At 43.5% G+C, this 25611-nt stretch overlaps 1 protein-coding gene across 1 annotated transcript in view; it reads left to right on the top strand.

Annotated features, from left to right (window-relative positions):
- Nucleotides 1-577: 577 nt before the first annotated feature.
- The window catches only part of LOC126412819 (superoxide dismutase [Cu-Zn]-like), a 162813-nt gene continuing 137779 nt past the window's right edge, over nucleotides 578-25611 (top strand). The window contains exon 1 of the mRNA XM_050082612.1: nucleotides 578-738. The gene's annotated coding sequence lies outside the window, so the exon portion shown is untranslated. The remainder of the gene's footprint in view (nucleotides 739-25611) is intronic.

The following is a 25611-nucleotide window of genomic DNA, read 5'->3' on the forward strand; positions in this document are numbered from 1 at the left end:
TAACACCTCCAAAAGTCACCTATAATCTCAGCAACATCAGTACCAGTACATGAATTACACTGTCAGAGGTTTCAGAACGATTTTCGCTTGTAATTTTCGACTCGGTCGGTTTCGCACCAGGGTCCCTTAACTCAAATTGATACATTTATCCTTCTCCATGATTCCTGAAAGTTTGTAGCATCATCAGGAAATCACCCCGTACATGGTTTGCGTGATGATGAGTAATGAAAGCATAGGAAAAAAGAGGTTAATTGGTGTTTTGGTAGATGTGTATAATACACTGAAGTAGTGATTTTATCTCGCACGCTAATGAATAGTAATGGTCTGCCAGGTACCAGAATCGTGATAACTCCACAGTCACGTTTCGACAGGCACCTCCGCGTCGCCGACTGGACGCAGACGCGCAGTCTCCAGCCAGCAGCTAGCAAAGAGCAGCGCCTTTCCCACTATCGCCCGGAGATGACTCATCAGCCTCGAGCAGTCGTCTTTCCAACAATAATTGCCGGAGAACGGCACCAGGGACTACCTTGGGTGGGGGCCCGGTGGCAGCGGTAATTGCTTATATATACAAGGTCCTCGGAGGTGTGTCGTAGCACGCACAGTGAGCATCCGGCACATCTGATCGCCCGCCGCTGTCGGTAGAGAGGATAGCGACGATGTGTGACTACTTCTTAGAGCGGGCGCAAGTCAGCGTAGCCGCAGTCTCCGCCTAGGCGCCGCCGCTGAAAGCTTCTCCCGGTGAGTGCATCTGCCTACCGCTAAACACATTCCTTATCGCGCTCTGTTCCTACACAAACAAATCTGTGACTGGATTCAGTTCTTAATGGGATGAAATGGACAGATGTGACGGTAATTTCTGGGGTAACCCGAAGGGATGTTACTCGCTCATTTACAATACACAACGTGTTCAGAAAAAGTGTGAATAGCTTCTAAGCGAGTTGCACGCAAGATTATGGTGAGAAAAAATTGTTAAGAAATAAAATTCGATACGTCGAGCAATTTCACAGTTGATTAGGATTGAAATTAGTCACTCAAGCCGTACCGCGCGCAAATTCAAGCGGCCTGCCAGGGATGGTCTCGCCAAGCGTGTTCTCCGTTCGGTAGAGAAATACAAAAATTTGGCTTTGGGCGGGAGTTAGGATCGAAACCGAGCAAAAAGTTGAGCAGTCTCGTCGCTATCATCTAGGCTACGAAAAAAATTGAAATTACCCGCGAAATGGCCTGACCGGGTAACTTCAATGCTAATTAACTCGGAAACGAAAAATGTTCAAATGTGTGTGAAATTTTATGGGACTTAACTGGTAAGGTCATCAGTCCCTAAGCTTACACACTACTTAATCTAAATTATCCTAAGGACAAACACACACACCCATGCCCGAGGGAGGACTCGAACCTCCGCCGGGACCAGCGGCCCAGTCCATGACTGCAGCGCCTAAGACCACTTGGCTAATTCCGCGCGGCAACTCGGAAACGGCGCAACGTATCGAATTGTTTTCTTAACAGTTATTTCTTATCGCAACCTAACCTGCAACGCCCTTACAAGCTTCTGAGACTGATTCTGACCTCGTATATACAGGGTGATTTTTATTAACGTTTAAAAGCCCCTGAAGCGACGTAGATAAAGCTGAGACAAGTAATTTGATATGAGACACATAGGGTCGCAAATATCGCAAAGTAGCCCAAAAATGGGTGATATATGTCCCATATATGACGTCACCAGATGACATATCTTGCCGCATGTGCCGCCTTGAGACTGCCGGTCTATTGCACCCACTCATTCCAACCCATGTCAAGAATTAACGTTGGTGTGGTGTGGCTTTAGGCCCACGTGCGCGACATTAGCAGGTGGGCCTCAAGGTTCGAGTTTTGCGTCTGGCAAGCAGTATTTTTTCATTGCGTTAGACAATTATGTGTTTACATTGAGGTAAGATTTATCTTTTTATTCATTTGTCTCATGGTCTCCACTGGTTTATTGCAAAATACCTAATAACGAATGCCTACCGTGTTGCGTCAGAGGTAAATGAGTAGGAGCTTCCGAACTGCGTCGTTATCAGTAAATGATCTATATTTTCTTTACAAAATAATGTCTGTAAACAAAAAAAGAAGGACAAAGCGAAAGAAACACAAAATAAGAACAGTTTCTACTTGGTTACAGCGAGGACAGTAATTTTGTAACCTCTCCGTTAACAGCAAATTACATTTACAAAAGGTGTTCGACATTTGCACCGTTTCCTCGAATGTAAGTATTGCATCGCTCAATCACCCCTTCACTCCCAAGTCGAACCATTGGAAATGTGGTTAGGTACGTCATCTGATGACGCGATACGTTCGACATTTCTCATCCACTTTTGGAGTGTTTCCTGGCTTTTGTGACTCCATGTGTCTTATATAAAGTTATTTGTCTCAGCTTCATCTATGTCGCTTCAGGGTTTTTTAATCGTTAATAAGAATCACCCAGTATAAATAAAGTCGGAAGTCCCTTGCGGCCTTCTACAGAAGATGCTGTCGTCTAAAGGGTGGTGGTAACGCCGAAACACTCTAGCAGTTTGCAAGAAGATCTGAGGGGTATCGGTGATTGGTGTGGGGACTGGCAGTTCACCCTGACTATAAACAAATGTAACAAGCATACTGCCCGTAAATAACCGAAGAGATACATTAACTGATCGGTTACGCTATTGGTGAAAAATCACTGGAAAGGGCATAAAACACCTGCGAGTAGCCATCCGGAGCAACCACAGGCGGAATGGCGTCATAAAGCTAATTGCAGAAAAAATCGATTCCAGGCCGAGATTCATCAGGAAACTTTAATGAATTTTAATTTTTCCACCAAGGAATTAGCTTACAGAACACTTGTTCGACACATTTTTGAGTATTGTTCATCAGCCTGGGACCCTTACCAAGTAGGACTAACACGAGGAATAGAGAAACTCCGAAGCGCTGCACGTTTGGTCATGAGATCGTTTAGTCAGCACAACACCGTTATAGACGTTCACAACAAGCTCTAGTGGCAGTTGCTACGTCGTCGTGTATCACGGAGAGGGTTGGCTTTGAAATTCCGAGATCGTACATCCAAGAAGGGACGGGCAGCATGCACTCTAAGGGCGGAAAAAAAAGACGCACTATGAAGGAATAATCCGGATGGGACGGAAATCGGTATATGTGATGTACATTTAAGGGAAAACAAATGATTACGATTTCAGAAAAAATTGGATAATTTATTCAAGAGACAGAGCTTCACAAACTGAGCAAGTCAACAACGCGTTGGTCCGCCTCTGGCCCTCATGCAAGCAATTATCAAACTTGGCAGTGATTGATAGAGTTGTTGGATGTTCTTCTGAGGGATGTCGTGCCAAATTCTGTCCAATTGGCGCGTTAGATCGTCAAAATCCCGAGCTGGTTGGAGGGCTTTGCCCATAATGCTTCCAACTTTCTCCATTGGGGAGAGATCTGGTGACCTTGTTGGCCGACACAGCGTTTGGAAAGAACGAAGACAAGCAGTAGGAACTCACGAAGTTTGTGGGCGGGCATTATCTTGCTGAAATGTAAGCTCAGAATGGATTCTATGAAGGGCAACAAAACGGGATGTAGAATATCATCGATTTACGGCTGTACTGTAATGGTGCCGCAGAGGACAACCAAAGCGGTCCTGCTATGAAAAGAAATGGCACCCCAGACCATCATTCGCCTGGAACCTCATTGACTGCAGTATAACTGTCTTCAGTGGTAAGTCCCGCTTCGAACTGAGCTGTGATGAGCACCCAAGACGTAGATGGAAACGCCCCAGACAGAGGTAGGCTACCAACCTAACTGTTGCCTGCCATACCCCCTGTCAACCAGGAGTCATGGGGTGGGATGCCATCCCTTTTCATAGCAGGACCCCTTTGGTTGTCGTTCGCGACATTGTTACAGCACAGCGGTACGTCGACAGTATTCTACATCCCGTCTTGTTGCTCTTCATAGCAAGCCATCCTCGGCTTACATATCGGCAAAATAACGCCCACCCGCACGCGGCGAGAGTTTCTACTGCTTGTCTTCCGCTTGCCAAACCCTACAATGGCCAATGAGATCACCAGAACTCTCCCCATTTGAGAAAGTTTGGAACATTATGGACAGCGCCCTCCTACCAGTTCGGAACTGAGACGATCTAACGCGCCAATGGGACAGATTTTGTCCCGATATCCCTCAAAAAGACATCTCTATCAATTAATGCCAAGCCGACGACCTGCTTATACAAAGTCCAGAGGCGAACCAGAGCGCTGTTGGCTTGCTCAGTTTGTGAAGCTCTTTCTCTTGAATAAATAATCCATTTTTTCTAAAATTGTAATAATTTGTTTGTAATAATTTGTTTGTAGATCAGATCTATCGATTTCCTTGAGGTGCTGATAATTGCCTCGTGGCTCGTCGGTATTTCTTTTGTCTTAGAGTTTATCACTTCCGCCCTCATATTTCTCACGAAATGATCACGAACAGAAAATCAGAAGTTTATAGATAGTCTTTTTTCCTACGGCTCAGTCCCCAATGGAACAAAGAACGGGAAAAAATAAAACCAGGCCCACTTTCCGCTGCACACCGTGTATTAAGTTAAATTCATCACTTAGGCGTAAGAGGCGTAAGAAATGTAATGGAAATGTCTGATGAAACTAAAATGTGAAAGCAAATTTATCGTTTCTTAGGCGTTGAAACATAATCACGATAGACTGAAGATAAAATTCATTAGGGAACACAAGTGTCAGATAAAGCTTGAGTAACAGGAGTTCGTCTCCTGGAATGAATTATCATGGGCTTCAGTTAAATTTATCGAAGTTTTTACTTTTCCTGATGTTCGTTTGTTCCGTGCCTTCCCATTTACGTGAGAAGAAGGATAAATAAACTGCAATTTTTGTAATCTGTAAAATATATCGTTGCATCACACTCGTCAGAGATCATGTATCATACGGATAAGATAAGATGAAGCATCATTAGGTAAGTAGAGATTTTCGACAAATGCTGCCTTGTCACTTACAATTATTCCACTTGTATCTGTTTAGTCACCAGCAAATATTTTTCAAAAAAATGGTTCTGAGCACTATGGGACTCAACTGCTGAGGTCATTAGTCCCCTAGAACTTAGAACTAGTTAAACCTAACTAACCTAAGGACATCACTAACATCCATGCCCGAGGCAGGATTCGAACCTGCGACCGTAGCGGTCTTGCGGTTCCAGACTGCAGCGCCTTTAACCACACGGCCACTTCGGCCGGCGCAAATATTTTTCTTTATATTTATACAGTGATCTCCAGCACTATAAAAATGAATGTATAAACACCTGAAGATGGGCGCAATCTCGAAACCGGTCGTGTGACAAATAAATAACCTTTTATTGTGACTGGTAGTGGAAATTTTTCTACACCGTATAAAGAAACAATGTTCACGGTGCGTTAATAAAATGTAAACCTCTGATGATGGAGTGAACGCGTGTTTTGAGGCGTAATATGTTGACGTGACGTGTCGGGAAGGGGGTGCCATTCATATCGCTTCGTTAATCCATAAATATTGACGTCACCGACACGATAGTTTTGACTTGATCACTAGGAGCGCTGCAGTCGTGTTACGTGACGAGGCGACCCACGAGCTTATGTAAGTACGTGAATCAGGCCCGCGGCTCACCAGAGGTTGCCCATACTTTATTTAAAGGAACATGTTACCGTGCATGTTAAACAGAGCTAATGATTCCATTGCAAGCAACTCGCTTTACTTCGCAATCCCAGCATAAAAGTATTCGATGGACAGTCGGAATGAGATGGATCAGAATGAGAATATTTTGTAGTTGGGACAGCTGTTAGCAGTTTCGTTGGTTTTCGAAATATAAAATCTTAGTTATTACTGTGATTCTGTGTACAACTGAGAAGTAGAAGTAGAAGGCAACAACGTAACAACTTGTAGTAAACGGTAAGTGGCAACACGATCTGAATTTATCATTCGCGTACACCTTTTTAAGGGATCACAAGGATTTAGAGCAACCAGTCTAAAACTTTGAGGCAGTTATTAGAACACTAAAGTTGAAACGTCCCCTCAGAAAAATTAATGAATTACTGTGCTGATAAACCTCTTACATTATTTGATTTTCAAACAGCTGAGCAGAACTGAACGTACTCAGACATTTCGCTCTTTACCTATTCTAATCAACACTAAACTGACACACAATATTTTTAGCGCAACGCAATCTGACTTTCAATAATCCCTACAAAAGAATGGCCCCGACTAACATTAACCTATACCGTTCACAAATCACATACCTCACAAAAATCTTCGTTACTCGAACTACTGCAATACAGCGAGCGCCACTACTACCAGCTAAATAAAAGATTCAAACTACTGAAGGCACTAACTACTGATAGGCATAGTTAGCAAATGAAAGATTTTGATAGATAACAAACAATGTATTTACCTTAATAGTGTTCAAAAGTCATAATATATATATATATATATATATATATATATATATATATATATATATATATATATATATATATATATAGCAGTTCATGACTAACTGCAGATCAGCTTAATAGTCACAGTGTGTTCCAATATTTCGAAAAGGCAATGTGAACAGAGACGTTTCATACTTCTGTGCCTTCGACTTACTCATTCGTAATTCGGTTTCAGGAAGAATGTTTTAGTTGACCAGATAATAAATTCCTGCTTGACAAGATAGTGTGTTGTATCGTTTAAGAACTGCGTTGTTGGATATTTAATGTGGTTTAACAAAGGCTTATTAGCATCCAGCCTAGAGTAATAGAACATATGGTGTTCCTCGGGATACCGTACTGGGTCGCTGCCTTTCTTGTCATACATTACTTCAGCTGCAGCTGGTTACTTTATAGTCGATTTGTTTGCCTGTTACGACACAATCATGATTCTTACACATCAGTCTAGGAACTGAATATTATAACATACGACGTTCTGGAAAGAAAGAAATCTAGGTTCACAGCTTATATCCGAGTATTTAAAGAGCAATAAAACGTAGTACATCCAGTTTCTTACATGCAAAGTTTTTCGCGCTCATTCTCAACTCTCCTGAGAGGGTAGCATCATTAGTGAAACACAAGATACCGATTTTCAGGAACTGAAGGCGGTTGGTAAGATCTCCCGTAGAAGTTGAATGGAACGAACAGTACAGTTAGAAATGTGCAGCCATTATACACTCCTGGAAATTGAAATAAGAACACCGTGAATTCATTGTCCCAGGAAGGGGAAACTTTATTGACACATTCCTGGGGTCAGATACATCACATGATCACACTGACAGAACCACAGGCACATAGACACAGGCAACAGAGCATGCACAATGTCGGCACTAGTACAGTGTATATCCACCTTTCGCAGCAATGCAGGCTGCTATTCTCCCATGGAGACGATCGTAGAGATGCTGGATGTAGTCCTGTGGAACGGCTTGCCATGCCATTTCCACCTGGCGCCTCAGTTGGACCAGCGTTCGTGCTGGACGTGCAGACCGCGTGAGACGACGCTTCATCCAGTCCCAAACATGCTCAATGGGGGACAGATCCGGAGATCTTGCTGGCCAGGGTAGTTGACTTACACCTTCTAGAGCACGTTGGGTGTCACGGGATACATGCGGACGTGCATTGTCCTGTTGGAACAGCAAGTTCCCTTGCCGGTCTAGGAATGGTAGAACGATGGGTTCGATGACGGTTTGGATGTACCGTGCACTATTCAGTGTCCCCTCGACGATCACCAGTGGTGTACGGCCAGTGTAGGATCGCTCCCCACACCATGATGCCGGGTGTTGGCCCTGTGTGCCTCGGTCGTATGCAGCCCTGATTGTGGCGCTCACCTGCACGGCGCCAAACACGCATACGACCATCATTGGCACCAAGGCAGAAGCGACTCTCATCGCTGAAGACGACACGTCTCCATTCGTCCCTCCATTCACGCCTGTCGCGACACCACTGGAGGCGGGCTGCACGATGTTGGGGCGTGAGCGGAAGACGGCCTAAGGGTGTGCGGGACCGTAGCCCAGCTTCATGGAGACGGTTGCGAATGGTCCTCGCCGATACCCCAGGAGCAACAGTGTCCCTAATTTGCTGGGAAGTGGCGGTGCGGTCCCCTACGGCACTGCGTAGGATCCTACGGTCTTGGCGTGCATCCGTGCGTCGCTGCGGTCCGGTCCCAGGTCGACGGGCACGTGCTCCGTCCGCCGACCACTGGCGACAACATCGATGTACTGTGGAGACCTCACGCCCCACGAGCAATTCGGCGGTACGTCCACCCGGCCTCCCGCATGCCCACTATACGCCCTCGCTCAAAGTCCGTCAACTGCACATACGGTTCACGTCCACGCTGTCGCGGCATGCTACCAGTGTTAAAGACTGCGATGGAGCTCCGTATGCCACGGCAAACTGGCTGACACTGACGGCGGCGGTGCACAAATGCTGCGCAGCTAGCGCCATTCGACGGCCAACACCGCGGTTCCTGGTGTGTCCGCTGTGCCGTGCGTGTGATCATTGCTTGTACAGCCCTCTCGCAGTGTCCGGAGCAAGTATGGTGGGTCTGACACACCGGTGTCAATGTGTTCTTTTTTCCATTTCCAGGAGTGTAAGTGGTACATTGAAACTTGTTTCCTTTGCATTCTTTCATTCCTTGACGTTACGTGGGATGTAATTTGGGAGCAACTTAGTTCAATGTGAAAGAATATTTTTGCAGAATCTCAATGGGGTTACACGTACGACAAAAATATCGTGTTATGAGCACTAGTACTGTACTGAAAATTGCTTACTTTGGAAAATCTTTTACCTTGATGTCATGTGGGATGACACTTTACGGACATGCAAGTCATGCAGGGAGAAGACGTTTAGTGCAAAAGTGAGTCATTCGGACTACATACGGTGTTCATTCAGGAAGCTCATAAGGTGGAGGTTCTTATACTGACTTTGCAGTACACGCCTGGATTTAGAAATTTGTAACTGAGGACATTAAATCACTCGAAAGGAGCAGCTGTAATAGTTCAACGAATATGAGAATGATCTTTATGCAGTGAGTACGTCTTTCAGTACTGTTCAGAAAGGAACAGTGTTTACAAATTACTTTTTGTAATGGGCATCCAGGAGACAGTCAGTGACAAACCTTGCAAAGAAGTTATTTCGTAAAGTAGTAAGCTAGTGCTGCACTGTATATTAATTTCTCAACACCAATTATCCACTATACAAACACGTTTGGATTAATGTTTTTCATTGTTTTTTCCAGTTGCTCCCAGAGAATCCTGGAATGTGTCCTAGTTATAGGCCATTGACAACTATTTCCTCTTCCTTTACCCACCTCAGAAATTTGTAAACTGAACTAAATTCTAAGCGATATATTTATTATTATTGTTTATGTAGTTATTGTCATCAAAGAACTTTGTAGCGTAACTTTTTATTTCTAATTTTTTTTATTTATAGAAGTCTAGATACGTTAGAACCATATTTTAGACCTTGTGTCATTGGGACAGAGAGAAAAATTGAATAAAAGTAAGTAATTATATAAGCTCTTAAGCCACAAATTGTTAATCTAATAAAATGACTTTGCAAACCAGTTGTTACGTGTCAGAGAGGACTACTTCATTCACAAATATTCTCTGGCCGTTACAGATTCAACTTACTACATCATCCAAAGGTAACATTACCGATCGGTAAGAGACAACACATTGTGGGATGTTGATCTTGGTTGGATGTTTGTAGCAGAAGTTTTGAAGTTCCAAAAAACGTTTTCTGCCTTTGGAGCCTTTTGTTAAAACAATGTAGGCATAAAAATGTTCAACAAGCATTTTTAGGGACGTAGAAATGGGAGTGCGAAAGTCAGAACAGGTTGTAGCAAGTATAGTGGTGACCAACGATACTGCGGCCTTAAGATTATATCATTAACAACGCATACCACCATGAACCTAAACTCTCCCAAAATACGAGTCTTGTAACGACTTGTTCATGATGGGCAACAACAAAGACGGGATAACCTGACACTTTTGGCTGAGAGCTCCTGAGTACCCGGCTGCCAAACTGGTGAGAATTTCTTCGTTCACATATTGTGCTACTGCACCTGTCTGTCGTTTTGTAAAAATGCTGTGATTTACTGTATTTGTAGTTGACTGAGCTCAGATGGCAAGCAAGTACTAAGCAAACAAGAGAAGGCTGATTGGTGGAAGAAGCACGCAGAAAGGCTACAGAAGGGAAACGAGTGTGAAGAGACTATTACAGAAAAGGAAGACGAAGTTGCTGAAGATGAGCAGGGATATACAATACCACGAGACTTCGACAGAGCACTGGAAGAACTAAGTCGAAACAAGGCCCTTGGAATAGACGACGCTCCCTCAGACTCATACAAACCTTGGGAAAGCCATGCATGATGAAACTACTAAATCCAGTATACGAAATACACCCTCAGACTTCAAGAAGAATGTAGTAGTTCCAGTTCCAAAGAATGTATATCTGACAGATGTCAGTACTACCGAACTATCATTTTCATAAGTCATGGTTACAAAATATTGACACGAATTATTTACAGAAGAATGGAAAAGCTGGAACCGACATCACGGACGATCAGTTTGGATTCTACGGAAATGTTGGAACACGCCAGACAATACTGACTATATGACACTTCTTAGAAGATACTCAAGAAAGGCAAATCTACGTTCTTTTAGCATTTATAGATTGGGAGAAAATTTGTGACGATGTTGACTGGGCTACACTCTTTGGATAAGGAAGCAGTGGTTGAGAAGGGAATGAGACAAAGTTGTAGCATATTCAATCTGTACGTTGACTAAGCAGGAAAGGAAACCAAGGAGAAACTGGGAAAGGGAATTAAAATTCACAGACAGGAAATACAGTATAAACTTCTTTGAGGTTATGATTCTTTTAGACACGGCAAAGGGATTGGAAAACATCTGAAAGAAATGGACAGTTTCGAAAAGGGCTTATCAAACGAATTTTACCAGGTGATGCTGAGGAAAACGGATTAAGAAATGTGACACTGAAAGCAGTGGATGAGTTTTATTGTTTGGGCATCAAAACAACTGGCGATGGCCGGTGTAAACAGCAGATAAAATGCCGACAGTCAATAGAGAATAAATCTGAAAAAGAGAAATTTATTAATGTCGAATATAAATTTAAATGTTTGGAATTTTTCTCTGAATGTACCAGGTGGTTATAATTATAGTGCAGATAGTCACAGAGGTACAGTGTAGGCAGTAATTATCGTATGGTAGCGAAACTTGATAGATATTCTAATGCGTTAACGAGGAACTGGTTTACGCTGAATGTTTCCACATGTAATGGTTCAGGAGCGGGACGTGGGCAGAAAAGATCAAACAAATGCGAAAGGCATAATTTTAATTTTATTATTAAACGCCGCTTGCATAATTTGATCAATATGAGTTTGCAGACCTCGACGAGATGCTGTACAGTGCCACATTTGTGTCTGGTGGCCAAAATTGTAACTAAATTTTTTCTAGCATAAATTAGTTCCCACATTAACGCATTAGCGTGTCTACCAAGTTTCGCTGCAGCACGATAATTACAGCTCACTTGGACTTCGGTGCGTGGCTGCACTTTAATTATAACCATCCGGTATTTCCCTGGAGTATAGCCTTGTATGAATTCGAATCTGAACGATAAGCAGTTGAGATTCCTTGATACGCGACGTCTTCACACAAACCAAGCGAATATGCAAACCCACTAACGCCCACTCCGACGAACGAATCACCCTGAGAAACTGTAGACAGATTTGGATTCTAACCGAGCTTGTCAGAGACCCCTTGCCTCTACCTCAGTTCCCCTTGCGGCCTTTTACTTGTTGCTTTCGAATCGGATTCGAGCGGGCAATGCTCTCACTGTAGTAGTGTCCTTTAGTGACCTCGACCACACAGTGTTCCACTCTATCGTGGGCACTTTGATGTGCCATAACCCTGAAAACAACGCCGAGCCCTGATTATTGTAACTACATTTCACCTCATGCCCTTGAGCCTGTGCAGTAAAGGACGGTGAAAAGTCCTAATTTTCAAATGAGATTGTAACTGTCACAATTCTAGCAGGAAGTCAACGCGATAACCGACATATGTGATCCACGAGGTAAAACATTTGCTAATAAGGTAGGCGTCTGATTTGGTCTGCAGGTAGTCTCCACCGAGAGATGTTCAGCTATGTCACGAAGACATGGCAGGCGGATAGGGTCTGCGCTCGAAGAACCCTCTCAGCATTTAGTGTATGATGAAGATAATTATGATAATATTGAATACAGGACGTTCAGTAAAGTGGTGTCCGCAGCTCGTGGTCGTGCGGTAGCGTTCTCGCTTCCCGCGCCCGGGTTCCCGGGTTCGATTTCCGGCGGGGTCAGGGATTTTCTCTGCCTCGTGATGACTGGGTGTTGTGTGCTGTCCTTAGGTTAGTTAGGTTTAAGTAGTTCTAAGTTCTAGGGGACTGATGACCATAGATGTTAAGTCCCATAGTGCTCAGAGCCATTTGAACCATTTAGTAAAGTGGTCATCAGTCCCCTTACTGGATATGAACATACACGTCTCGTGCGAAATTATTTTGTTGACTCCGACCTACATAGGGAGGAACGGTCACCAAGATAAAATAAGGGAAATCAGAGCTCGGACGGAAAGATATAGGTGTCCATTCTTTCCGCGCGCTGTACGAGATTGGAATAATAGAGAATTGTGAAGGTGGTTCGATGAACCCTCTGCCAGGCTCTTAAATGTGATTTGCAGAGTTTCCTTGTAGATGTAGATGTAGAAAAATATCTCACAAAAAATGGGCTCTATAACGCATAACTTAAGATCGATGGGCACTTCTTCATTTTCAGTACTGTGAAACAAACTTCTACTGCAGACTCTTTACTTTCCATATTTTTCGAAAGGGCAGAATGGATCACAAGAAGAAAAAAAAGTCCAGTAAACATGTGCTCTGAAGTGCATACCTTAAGGGCTATGAACATTTGATCAGCAGAAGAGGTGTGTCACAGTATCGAAGATAAAGAAGTGCTCATCGCTCTTGAGATATGCACTTTAGAGTCCGTTTTTATTGGACATTTGTTTCTTGTTTTGGTCCATTCTACCGCCTCTCGAAATATGGAAAGCAGAGAGCTGGCAGTAGAAAAGATACGTTTCACAGTATTCAGAGCTATTAAGGTATACGTTTTACAGTCCATGTTTTCTAAGACTTTTTTGCTTCTAGTATCGCATACTTTCAATTGTATATGTTTACGCTACTAATTATGAGACACTCTTTATTAAAATTTCCCAATCAATTGGAAAAACGTCCATATGACACCCTGCACTATAAAATGTAAAATTTGTGTCTTTGTAACTGAAGAAATCAGTACTGATCTTGACTTGAGACGTTACTTGATGGAACGAGCTTCGGCTGAATAAAAAAACATAAATTGCCTGTTATATAAGACTATCTGACTACAAAAACATTCGGTGTCTGTCACCTAGTTCCAGAGTTTCGATATCGGGCCTTGGTGTGACGTCATGGAGTTATGTGATGCACACATGTTTAGATTTCTACCTCTTGTAACGTCAAAAGGCAGCTCTATATTTTCAGTTGTGATTCGACAGCTCAGTGAGAAGAGCTATAGCCCTGTGGTCCAGCTAAGTAATGTTACTGAAAATTTCCCAAGAGCATCATTTGCGTAAGCAGAAGTACGCCGCAGTCTTCTGTCCCAAGGAGAATCTATATATGGCACATCCTCCAGCTGGCAAACAATTCCCGAGAGCGCCGTTTCCGTAAGCAGAGTGTGCCACAATCTTCCTTCTCAAGAAGAATTGAAGTGTGGTAAATCCTCCAGCTGCACATATACCTTAATCCTTAATGTGGTACTATTGCAGCGAAAGCTTCAGTCCACATTGTCAATTTCTGTAATACTGCTGTAAAAAAAGAAAAAAGAAAAAAAACGAAGAACAACAATATAAAAGTATGGGATTCGTGTCACAGATGGTAAAAGGATTAGTTCCAGATGGTTTTGTAGAGGCATTAAATGTTCATTTCTCTTCGTTAGCATCCCCTTCGCATACGGATTTTGACTTTCACATATACAATGGGAGTAATGGGTATCAACGGAGATTTTTAATGTGGCACCTTTATACAGGGTGACAATTACTGAACTACTGAACTATATGAAATAAAATCGTCATAACTTCTGAACCGTTTGTTTTAGGATGTTCAAGCTGCTCGGCTGTCCGCGGGGCATGATGGAAATTAGTATGCTCATGGATGGTTTAGTTTAGCGAGGAAGCCCACTTTAATTTGGTTAGGTTCGTCAATAAGCAAATCTGGCACATTTGGGGGACTGAGAATCCGCATTTCGCGATCGATAAGTGTCTTCACTCTCAACGGTTGACTGTGTTGTTGTGCAACATCCAGTCACGTAATATTCTCCGGATCTGAACATATGCGATTCCATTTTGTGGAGCTGCATTAAAAACAAGATGTACAGCAATAACTCCAAAACCATTGCTGAGCTGAAAACAGCCCTTCAGGAGATCATCGATACCATCGATGTTCCGACACATCAACGGGTCATGCAAAGTTTCGCTATTCGTCTGCGCGACATTATCACCAATGACTGCAGGCATTTCGAACAACTCATAACCTAAATCTGAACATCTGTAGTGACGTTTACATGTTGGATAAAGTGTGTGCACGCCGTAGATTGTAACTAATTTACGTTTTTTTAATGTAATTCAATAATTGTCACTCTGTATGTACGCACATACGTAAGTAGGTTGCTTTTCCTATGCGCTGAAGAGTCTTCCCACAAACAAGTCACAAATTTTACGACTTGATGTTTTCTGCATAGCCGTATCTGGACCGTGAAGTGAACGACGCCTGGCAGTATAGACTAGCCGTTTTGCAACTGTGCGTCCACACTTCGACAATTGACCTGCTGCTGAGGGGTCTTGAGACAGAGAAGTTGCTGTCCATGCATCAGCACGGCTTTAGAAAGCATCACTCCTGCGAAACGCAGCTCGCCCTTTCTTCACATGATATCTTGCGAACCATGGATGAAGGGTATCAGACGGATGCCATATTGCTTGACTTCCGGAAAGCGTTTGACTCGGTGCCTCACTGCAGACTCCTAACTAAGGTAGGAGCATATGGGATTGCTTCCCAAATATGTGAGTAGCTCGAAGACTTCTTAAGTAATAGAACCCAGTACGTTGTCCTCGCTGATGAGTGATCATCGGAGGTGAGGGTATCATCTGGAGTGCCCCAGGGAAGTGTGGTAGGACCGCTGTTGTTTTCTATCTACATAAATGATCTTTTGGATAGGGTGGATGGCAATGTGCGGCTGTTTGCTGATGATGCTGTGGTGTACGGGAAGGTGTTGTCGTTGAGTGACTGTAGGAGGATACAAGATGACTTGTACAGGATTTGTGATTGGTGTAAACAATGGCAGCTAACTCTAAATATAGATAAATGTAAATTAATGAAGATGAACAGGAAAAGAATCCCGTAATGTTCGAATACTCCATTAGTAGTGTAGCGCTTGGCACAGTCACGTCGATTAAATACACTCCTGGAAATTGAAATAAGAACACCGTGAATTCATTGTCCCAGGAAGGGGAAACTTTATTGACACATTCCTGGGGTCAGATACATCACATGATCACACTGACAGAACCACAGGCACATAGACACAGGCAACAGAGCATGCACAATGTCGGCACTAGTACAGTGTATATCCACCTTTCGCAGCAATGCAGGCTGCTATTCTCCCATGGAGACGATCGTAGAGATGCTGGATGTAGTCCTGTGGAACGGCTTGCCATGCCATTTCCACCTGGCGCCTCAGTTGGACCAGCGTTCGTGCTGGACGTGCAGACCGCGTGAGACGACGCTTCATCCAGTCCCAAACATGCTCAATGGGGGACAGATCCGGAGATCTTGCTGGCCAGGGTAGTTGACTTACACCTTCTAGAGCACGTTGGGTGTCACGGGATACATGCGGACGTGCATTGTCCTGTTGGAACAGCAAGTTCCCTTGCCGGTCTAGGAATGGTAGAACGATGGGTTCGATGACGGTTTGGATGTACCGTGCACTATTCAGTGTCCCCTCGACGATCACCAGTGGTGTACGGCCAGTGTAGGATCGCTCCCCACACCATGATGCCGGGTGTTGGCCCTGTGTGCCTCGGTCGTATGCAGCCCTGATTGTGGCGCTCACCTGCACGGCGCCAAACACGCATACGACCATCATTGGCACCAAGGCAGAAGCGACTCTCATCGCTGAAGACGACACGTCTCCATTCGTCCCTCCATTCACGCCTGTCGCGACACCACTGGAGGCGGGCTGCACGATGTTGGGGCGTGAGCGGAAGACGGCCTAAGGGTGTGCGGGACCGTAGCCCAGCTTCATGGAGACGGTTGCGAATGGTCCTCGCCGATACCCCAGGAGCAACAGTGTCCCTAATTTGCTGGGAAGTGGCGGTGCGGTCCCCTACGGCACTGCGTAGGATCCTACGGTCTTGGCGTGCATCCGTGCGTCGCTGCGGTCTGGTCCCAGGTCGACGGGCACGTGCACCTTCCGCCGACCACTGGCGACAACATCGATGTACTGTGGAGACCTCACGCCCCACGAGCAATTCGGCGGTACGTCCACCCGGCCTCCCGCATGCCCACTATACGCCCTCGCTCAAAGTCCGTCAACTGCACATACGGTTCACGTCCACGCTGTCGCGGCATGCTACCAGTGTTAAAGACTGCGATGGAGCTCCGTATGCCACGGCAAACTGGCTGACACTGACGGCGGCGGTGCACAAATGCTGCGCAGCTAGCGCCATTCGACGGCCAACACCGCGGTTCCTGGTGTGTCCGCTGTGCCGTGCGTGTGATCATTGCTTGTACAGCGCTCTCGCAGTGTCCGGAGCAAGTATGGTGGGTCTGACACACCGGTATCAATGTGTTCTTTTTTCCATTTCCAGGAGTGTATTTGGGCGTAACACTGCAGAGCGATGTGAAGTGGGACAAGCGTGTATTGGCAGTTGTGGGGAAGGCGGGTTGTCGTCTTCGGTTCATTGATAGAATTTTGGGAAGATGTGGTTCATCTGTAAAGGAGACCGCTTATAAAACATTAATACGACCTATTCTTGAGTACTGCTCGAACGTTTGGGATCCCTATGAGGTCGGATTGAGGGATGACATAGAAGCAATTCAGAGGCGGGCTGCTAGATTTGTTACTGGTAGGTTTGTTCATCACGCGAGTGTTACGGAAATGCTTCAGGAACTCGAGTGGGAGTGTGTGGAGGAAAGGAGGCGCTCTTTTCGTGAATCGCTACTGAGGAAATTTAGAGAACCAGCATTTAAGGCTGAATGCAGTTCAATTTTACTGCCGCCAACTTATATTTCGCGGAAAGACCACAAAAATAATATAAGAGAGATTAGGGATCGAACAGATGCATATAGGCAGTCATTTTTCCCTCGTTCTGTTTGGGAGTGGAACAGGGAGAGAAGATGCTAGTTTTGGTACGAGGTACCCTCCGCCACGCACCGTATGGTCGATTGCGGAGTACGTATGTAGATGTAGAAGCATTAGTGCTTTGCTCTTGGCACATGTGCTTGGTGCTAGTACCCATTCTAAAAGCAAACGATTTGTAATAGCTGTAATTATTAGTCTGCAAATGACGTATAAACTGATGTAATGTTCTTCTGTACACCGTCCTCAGTCACAAAAAGAAATATCTGCACTTATGCCCGTTAAACCCTGTATGTGGCGTCTGTTCTTTCGGACATGTCTATTCCTTTGGATGTGTATATGGTGGGGCGAACGAAGACCCATTCTTTTGGTGCGGGTGTACATCATGCCTGATCTATTGAGGGAATCGGAAACGGTGAGTGAGGTGTTCACTTCATGGGTAGGTGACGCCACGCTAGTAGTGTGCAAGAGGCTGGGAATTTGGGTCGGACATTGGAGGCTGTTAAAGCGACCCGCTCACATTAAGCGGGAGATGGCAGATCCAGATGCCAGTCCCGGTCCGGTACAAATTTTCAGCTGTATTTCACTGATCCGTTTCGTTGCCCAAATGCGTCTAATATCATTGAAAACCTTTGAACAGATACTGACTTGTTAGAAACGTTAAACTGATGCATTCTATTCGTCACTTTCATGCTGTATGCCCAAATGCTTGTCAAAAAACAGATATTCTCTCTACGCATGTTTTATCCGTATCTACGTATCTAGCTATACGCATATACGCTTCGCAAACGAGAATATAATGAAACAGTATTTCCGATTTTCTTTCCTATTCCATTCGAGTACTGACTGAGGAAGAGTTCTATCATTATGTCCCTGTACGTGACCTTATATCCCTTCTCTTCTTCTCATATCCCTTCGCGAGTTATACGTAGGCGGTGGCATAATTGTCGCAGAGTTTTCTTCATATACACGTTGCCTAAATTTACCCAACAGGGTTCGCCAGAAATACGTTGTCTTCGTTCCAGTGGTCCCCATTTAATATCCCGAGACGTTTTGTTACACTTTCATATGGGCATCTCTAAAGTCTTCCGTTGTCTGTGGTCATACTTAATAAGGTCTCCAAATGCTGGATGCAGTGCGTTTTCCCAGAACTCTTCCAACTAATATCAGTCTACCATTCGCCTTCCTTAGTACTGATTTTACGTGATCAGCCCATTTCACATCGTTTCTTAGGTTTACCCCGAAAGACTTACATGATTTAACGTTCTCCGGAAGTTCATTATCCGTTATGTTATGGATAAGCTTCATCTTCTATCTATACTCCACTTTTTTGTATACCTATACGTAGTTTGAAGTGAAAGCATCTTATGGTTTACACTTTTTTTCATGGTCTGGTGGACCTGTCGCTCCTCTTCACTGTTAGTCTACTCCGTAAGACGCCGATGTTGTTTGAACTATGTCACACACATATCACTGAATTCATGAGGAACGACCTGATTAAAACACGTAGACCTTGAAGACGGAAATTTCGCTCCCAAACATCTGTATGAAAATAAAAAACCAAAATAGAGACTTGAGGAAGTTTTGTTCATAAAATCTACTCTCTCGGTGTTCCACGTGAAACAACCGAGCGAGGTGGCGCAGTGGTTAGACACTGGACTCGCATTCGGGAGGACGACGGTTCAATCCCGCGTCCGGCCATCCTGATTTAGGTTTTCCGTGATTTCCCTAAATCACTCCAGGCAAATGCCGGGATGGTTCCTCTGAAAGGGCACGGCCGACTTCCTTCCCCATCCTTCCCTAATCCGATGAGACCGATGACCACGCTGTCTGGTCTCCTTCCCCAAAACAACCAATCCACGTGAAACAATTACGAGTGGTTTAAAATTCTCTCTCTCTCTTTCGTTTAATTCGTCACTAAATTAACAAACTTTTCTCATACCCATTGTACCCAGCATAGCCTATTGCTCTAACAATGCTGCAGAGAGTCAAATATGTGAAATACCTTTAATTAATAACATTCGGGTTTATCGTGATTTGCGCAGTATCATACACTTTAAGTGATATCTGACAGAGAAGGAGGGTTTAAATAGTTTTCCTTGTTGGTTTCTCTCATAAGCTGTTGATAAGTCAGTACTAAATAACCTCAATTGAAGACTACCATTCACATTCTTCTGTAAACCGAAACTTTGTGACAGTTTCAATTTCACTAGTATTGATTGGGAAATTATAAACGTTCTTTACCAGCGGTAGACATAAATGCCTCGTACCACTAGTCTGAAATTACCTTCGAGAGATAACAAACATTATGGTTACAAACAAACTCGATTTTTTTGTTTCGTAACGTCCTTGAAGAGATCTGCGCCATTGCCAGGTACGATTCATAGAGCAGAAAGAGATGATCCCAAGAATGTTAGTGCCTGTCGTACTGATTTTTTTCGTAAGCGTGAGAACACTACCATAATGCTCATTCAACTTCAGTAGCAGAAATTACGTGATAGGAGTTGTGCATCATGGAGGGGTTTACTGTAATACATTCAAGACATTATCTTCCAGAAATAATCAAACAATTTACTTCCTCCCTCCACATATATCTCACGAAATGATCATAACGGTGAACTCAGAAAATTCGACCTCATGCAAATGCTTCCCTTCGATAGTAGTAAAATAAAGTGGAAAATATAAGTAGTATCATACGCATGTTCAGAATAGAAAAACAAAGGAAGAAATGATAGTGCTGCTGGAAGTACTTTCTGCCACACACTGTAAGATGAACTGAACAGTATACCATATCATAATGTTATCATAGCAACAATAGTTAAAAAACGGAAAATGTTGAAGAAAGGATTGAAGAGTATTTGTCTTTGGAATAACTAAAACAGCCAATTAAGATCATCCTAAAAAGACGAACTGAGAACACTTAATTCAAATCCGGCAATAAAGCTCTAACACATCATAAAATGTGCTATAACTAAAAAAAATAATAATTAAAGTAATTAAAGGAGGCAAAACAACGCCTTGGTGTACTTGGTACCATTATCAGGGGCGTAGCTGCCGCCGTGTCAGTCGTATCAATGATACAGGGCCCCCGGGCTAAAGGGGTCCGGACATTTGTTAACAAAACTTCGTAAAATGTTTTTCACAATCCCACTCAAGGTGAACGCTTAGGTCTTAGGTCATACTCTAAACGCTTAATTAGCCGGACAGCCAGAAATTGGCAGCACTGAACGTCTCAGGTTTCCCGCGGCGCACGTCAGCAGACAACAACGATTACGGTATTTCTCGTTTTCAGTTTAATGAGAACAATCTATATGCTAAATCTAGTGATTATTTGTTCGATAATAAATTTAATTGTGGAAGAAATGAGTGGAAGAATAGAGATTACCTCAGTGGAGCTATGAAAAGAAGAAATAAACGGAAGAAGGAAGTTATAAAGAAGCTGCCTAAAATTTCTTAATTATATCAGCAGTCGGATTCTATGAGTGATTTACTTTGCAATCTACAAGGAAAAAAACACTTCTTGTTTATAATTTAGGTGACACTATGTAGCGTCCTACGCTGTGTGACGTAGGATTTACAAGTATCATTACACGTGGTTGCGGAAATGTACCAGATACATAATTTCATTTGCATTATAGTAGCAAACAGTAGGGTTAAATTAAGGGTGCGCATGCGATTGCATGACGCTGGAGAGCAGTGGTGTGTGAAAAGTTGCATGCGAGGAGCGCGTTCGCTAGATTTGTACACACGTAATACGCACCCTTGTAGGAAAATACATTCCATAATTATGTATACTCAAGTTTTCCCACATTAGGTTTATGTACATGGATGTTTAATTTTACGCTCTTTGAGCAGATGTATTAATTAAAGAAATTTTTTATTTTACACAATTAGCAAGATGGTGATATAACATTGTCCCCAAGCCTAAACCATGATGTACTTCAGAGTTCTTGTAAAGTCAACTTGTTTTGCTCTTAACACAGTTTTCCACAATAGCTGAGGGTCTTTGTTACATGATTAGTGAATGTATGTACCGTGACAAAATCCCTAGTTTTTGTGTTCTTATATCGCAATACAGGACTTACAGTGAGCTGAAATGGATGTTGCAATATTATGATGCATGCATCTGGAGAAGGTTGTACTGGAAGGTGGCTGCATCCTCGGACACTGCAGATGTTACTTCGTACTTTTATTAATGGACAGATGATTAAAATTCTTTATATAGATGAATATCTGAACGTGCACCTGCCTCTTTGATGCAGCTGAATGATTATAAAAGTACTGTAAAGAAAAGGTACTGTCAAGGAGAGTATTCTTCTCCTCTGATGATAACATGAAAGGCTCATGTTTTGTTGCTGTCAACCTTTACGTGCTCTTCTCTTGATCACGGTGTGGAAAGTAGACAGAGGCACTCGGTTAATAGGATGTCACGTTACTATGAGTCAGATGGTAGCAGCCAGAGGACAGAGCTGGATATGGATGTCTTGGAACTGTGTGTGAAGAACTGATAAAATTAGCATTTGGGGTAGGATGTCGAGGGTGGAAGAAAGAGGCAAATATGACAAGTAAAATACTGAAACAAGTACTAAAGTTATTTCAGTACCTGATAAAGTGCCCAACATGGTTGATCAAGATTGTACAACCAGTACTTCTTCTGTCTGTTAACAGTTAGTACAGAAAAGCAAAGAGAGCAATAATAATTTACAGCTAATAATAAGTCTTACTGTGGGTCTCTTGTTTAATTTAATCATCTTTCCAGAAAAGCTATTGCAACGAATTTTTACAGTGATATCAGCATGAAAGGAGTAAAGCACTCAGTAAAGATTTTCCACCATGAGATTTACTACCATGATGTAGGTAAAACAGGACATTATTTGAATGCTTAAAGAACCATCAGTTCAACTGTAGAAGACAGATCCAGACACACTTTAACATAAAGAATATGGGATTCAGTGCTCAAGAAGAAGGTACTGCATTTTGCACATTCTTTCACTAAAATTTCCTTCTGCAGTCAGGTAAGATCATACAAAAACTAAAACTTTGTGCAAATAAAAAGTACAAAATGGCATATGCAGGGTCACAAACATTAATAAGCAGTTCTTTTATACATGCTAAAATATCAAAAGAGACGTATTTAATTAATTATACACAAATTGTGGTAACAACTTCACATTTCAGAACTGTAGTTGTAATATATATTTAAATTCCACTCTTATTCTGTTAGCCACATGTACTTGCTCTTTTCATCACTAAGTATGACTTGGCTGATGTCTCATGCACGTGCTTACGTAATGTGAATGCTCCTAACATTACACAAATGATCAAAGAACTCAAATAAGAGCACTATAAAGGTGATATATCCAGTTCACAATCAATATGCTTTCGTATTAATATTGGTAGGGGTGGCAAAATTATAGTGACATAAACGCAACTGAATGTATGACATTTATTTAAAGAAAAATTCCATAACTGTAAGATCTAAAGCAAGCTTAGTGAAGTTGGAAGAAAAGCTAAACAGCATCAAATGATGGTCGTTAAAAGTGGGTCGGAAAAACAAATGACAAATACACCTTAAATCAGTATATTTTTCATTACAGAGAAAGACACTAAGTGGATATTGGGCAAAATAGTAAGATTTGTTTTAAAAAGAAATAAAAGATACTTCCAACGAAATCATTCATATTGATCAGAGTGCTTGTATTGTAATGACAAAGAGTCAAGAGTTACAGAAACTGATAAGCGACAATAAATATCACTAAAAGACGATAGTAGGAAAACATGCTGAGACAAATGAAAATTCAGACCAAACTGAGATTCAAACTTTGCTTTATGGGGTGCATTGTCCGCCCCCGGTAGCTGAGTGGTCAGCGCGACAGACTGTCAATCCAAAGGGCCCGGGTTCGATTCCCGGCTGGGTCGGAGATTTTCTCCGCTCATGGACTGGGTGTTGTGTTGTCCTAATCATCATCATTTCATCCCCATCGACGCGCAAGTCACCGAAGTGGCGTCAAATCGAAAGACTTGCACCAGGCGAACGGTCTACCCGACAGGAGGCCCTCGTCACATGACATTTCATTTCATTTCATGGGGTGCATTCACTTTAACCATTATATAGTCAGCACACACCTCCAGACCTGACACTAATTTTCACTGCTGCTAGTATTCTGTCCTATTATTTCGGAATACTCAAAGTTCTCTCATATGATATGTGGGAATTACACCACTCGGAGATTGGAACAAGGGTTAACCAGTGGCAGGGATGAACCTACACACTGACATCAATTCATTAAAAGTAAGTGATCATAGACAGTGGGCTGCAACCAGTGGAATGCTAATGAGGAACAGTATTTCAGTGGGAGAGTATGCTAGTGTGAAAAATTTAAGGAAGGCTCCACTGGAGACGTGGAAGATTGCTGAGGCTGCGGTAACAGTTGGTCTGCTGACATCGGTGGAGGAGAGAACTCGCCCACTGGTGAGTGGAGGAAGGAGGGTTGTGGTTCAAATTGCATGGGCTAGTCCCACCGGCGCACTACTCAGCAGCTGCAGGTAAGATGGCGGAGGGGCAGCAGCGGGTGAGCACGCTGCCACAACTGGCTCATTCCCATACAAACAACGCAGTGACTGATGCTGTCGCCTGGCTGGCTTTGAGAGGGCTGTGTTGAAGGTCCAACAGGTCTCAGATGCAACTGACTGGAATGACAGTCAGCTGCTCCTGACCAAACTCCATGAAAAACAAATGCCATCGTCTGTAACCCACCATTACACCCGGCAGCCACACCGGCTGCCGGCCGAAAGACTGGCCCCAAATGGCAACCCTGTGAGGAAAACACTGCTCGGCCACGATAGTCTGGAGCTCCTTCAGGCTCTTGGGCGCAGGCACATTAATGATAGCTTTGGCTTCTTCGTCTGTAGGAATTAGGCCATATTTGCTAAGTCTCAAAAATTCATCTTTATGGAAAATAACCTAAATTTTACAGTCTGCAGCGAAAGCTATTCTCCAGACAGCGTCGGAAAACTGCCTGCAGATTTCTTACATTTTACTCTCATGTGGAGCCCATGACACTGATGTCACTAAGATACACTACTGGCCATTAAAATTGCTACACCACGAAGATGACGTGCTACAGACACGAAATTTAACGACAGGAAGAAGATGCTGTGATATGCAAATGATTAGCTTTTCAGAGCATTCACACAAGGTTGGCGCCGCTGGCGACACCTACAACGTGCTGACATGAGGGAAGTTTCCAACCGATTTCTCATACACAAACAGCAGTTGACCGGCATTGCCTGGTGAAACGTTGTTGTGATGCCTCGTGTAAGGAGGAGAAATGCGTACCATCACGTTTCCGGCTTTGATAAAGGTCGGATTGTAGCCTATCGCGATTGCGGTTTATCGTATCACGACATTGCTGCTCGCGTTGGTCGAGATCCAATGACTGTTAGCAGAATATGGATCGGTGGGTTCAGGAGGGTAATAGGAACGCTGTGCTGGATCCCAACGGCCTCGTATCACTAGCACTCGAGATGCTGTACGGGCCTTTCTGGACACAGAAAATGTTCGACTGCTGCCCTGGCCAGCACATTCTCCTGATCTCTCACCAATTGAAAACGACTGGTCAATGGTGGCCTAGCAACTGGCTCGTCACAATACGCCAGTCACTACTCTTGATGAACTGTGGTATCGTGTTGAAGCTGCATGGGCAGCTGTACCTGTACACGCCATCCAAGCTCTGTTTGACTCAATGCCAAGACGTATGAAGGCCCTTATTACGGCCAGAGGTGGTTGTTCTGGGTATTGATTTCTCAGAATCTATGGGACCAAATTGCGTGAAAATGTAATCACATGCCAGTTCTAGTATAATATATTTGTCCAATGAAAACCCGTTTATCATCTTCATTTCTTCTTGGTGTAGCAATTTTAATGGCCAGTCGTGTAATTTATGCAACAGCGCCGTCATTAAGACGGACAGGAAAAATCTGAAACCTACAGCTCCTAGAACCGCCTAAAGGTGAGTCACAGTCAGACCACATGTGTCTACAAAACCAGTGTTCTTGTCGATCATCACTGTCATGACACTCTTCTAGTGCCTGCCGTTCAAGAGCACACACCACAGGTACAACTAACGTCTGTACTGCCAGTATAATCTTACTGCAGCCAAAG

The sequence above is a fragment of the Schistocerca serialis genome, chromosome 1 (assembly GCF_023864345.2).
Source record: "Schistocerca serialis cubense isolate TAMUIC-IGC-003099 chromosome 1, iqSchSeri2.2, whole genome shotgun sequence".
NCBI classification, from domain to species: Eukaryota; Metazoa; Arthropoda; class Insecta; order Orthoptera; family Acrididae; genus Schistocerca; species Schistocerca serialis.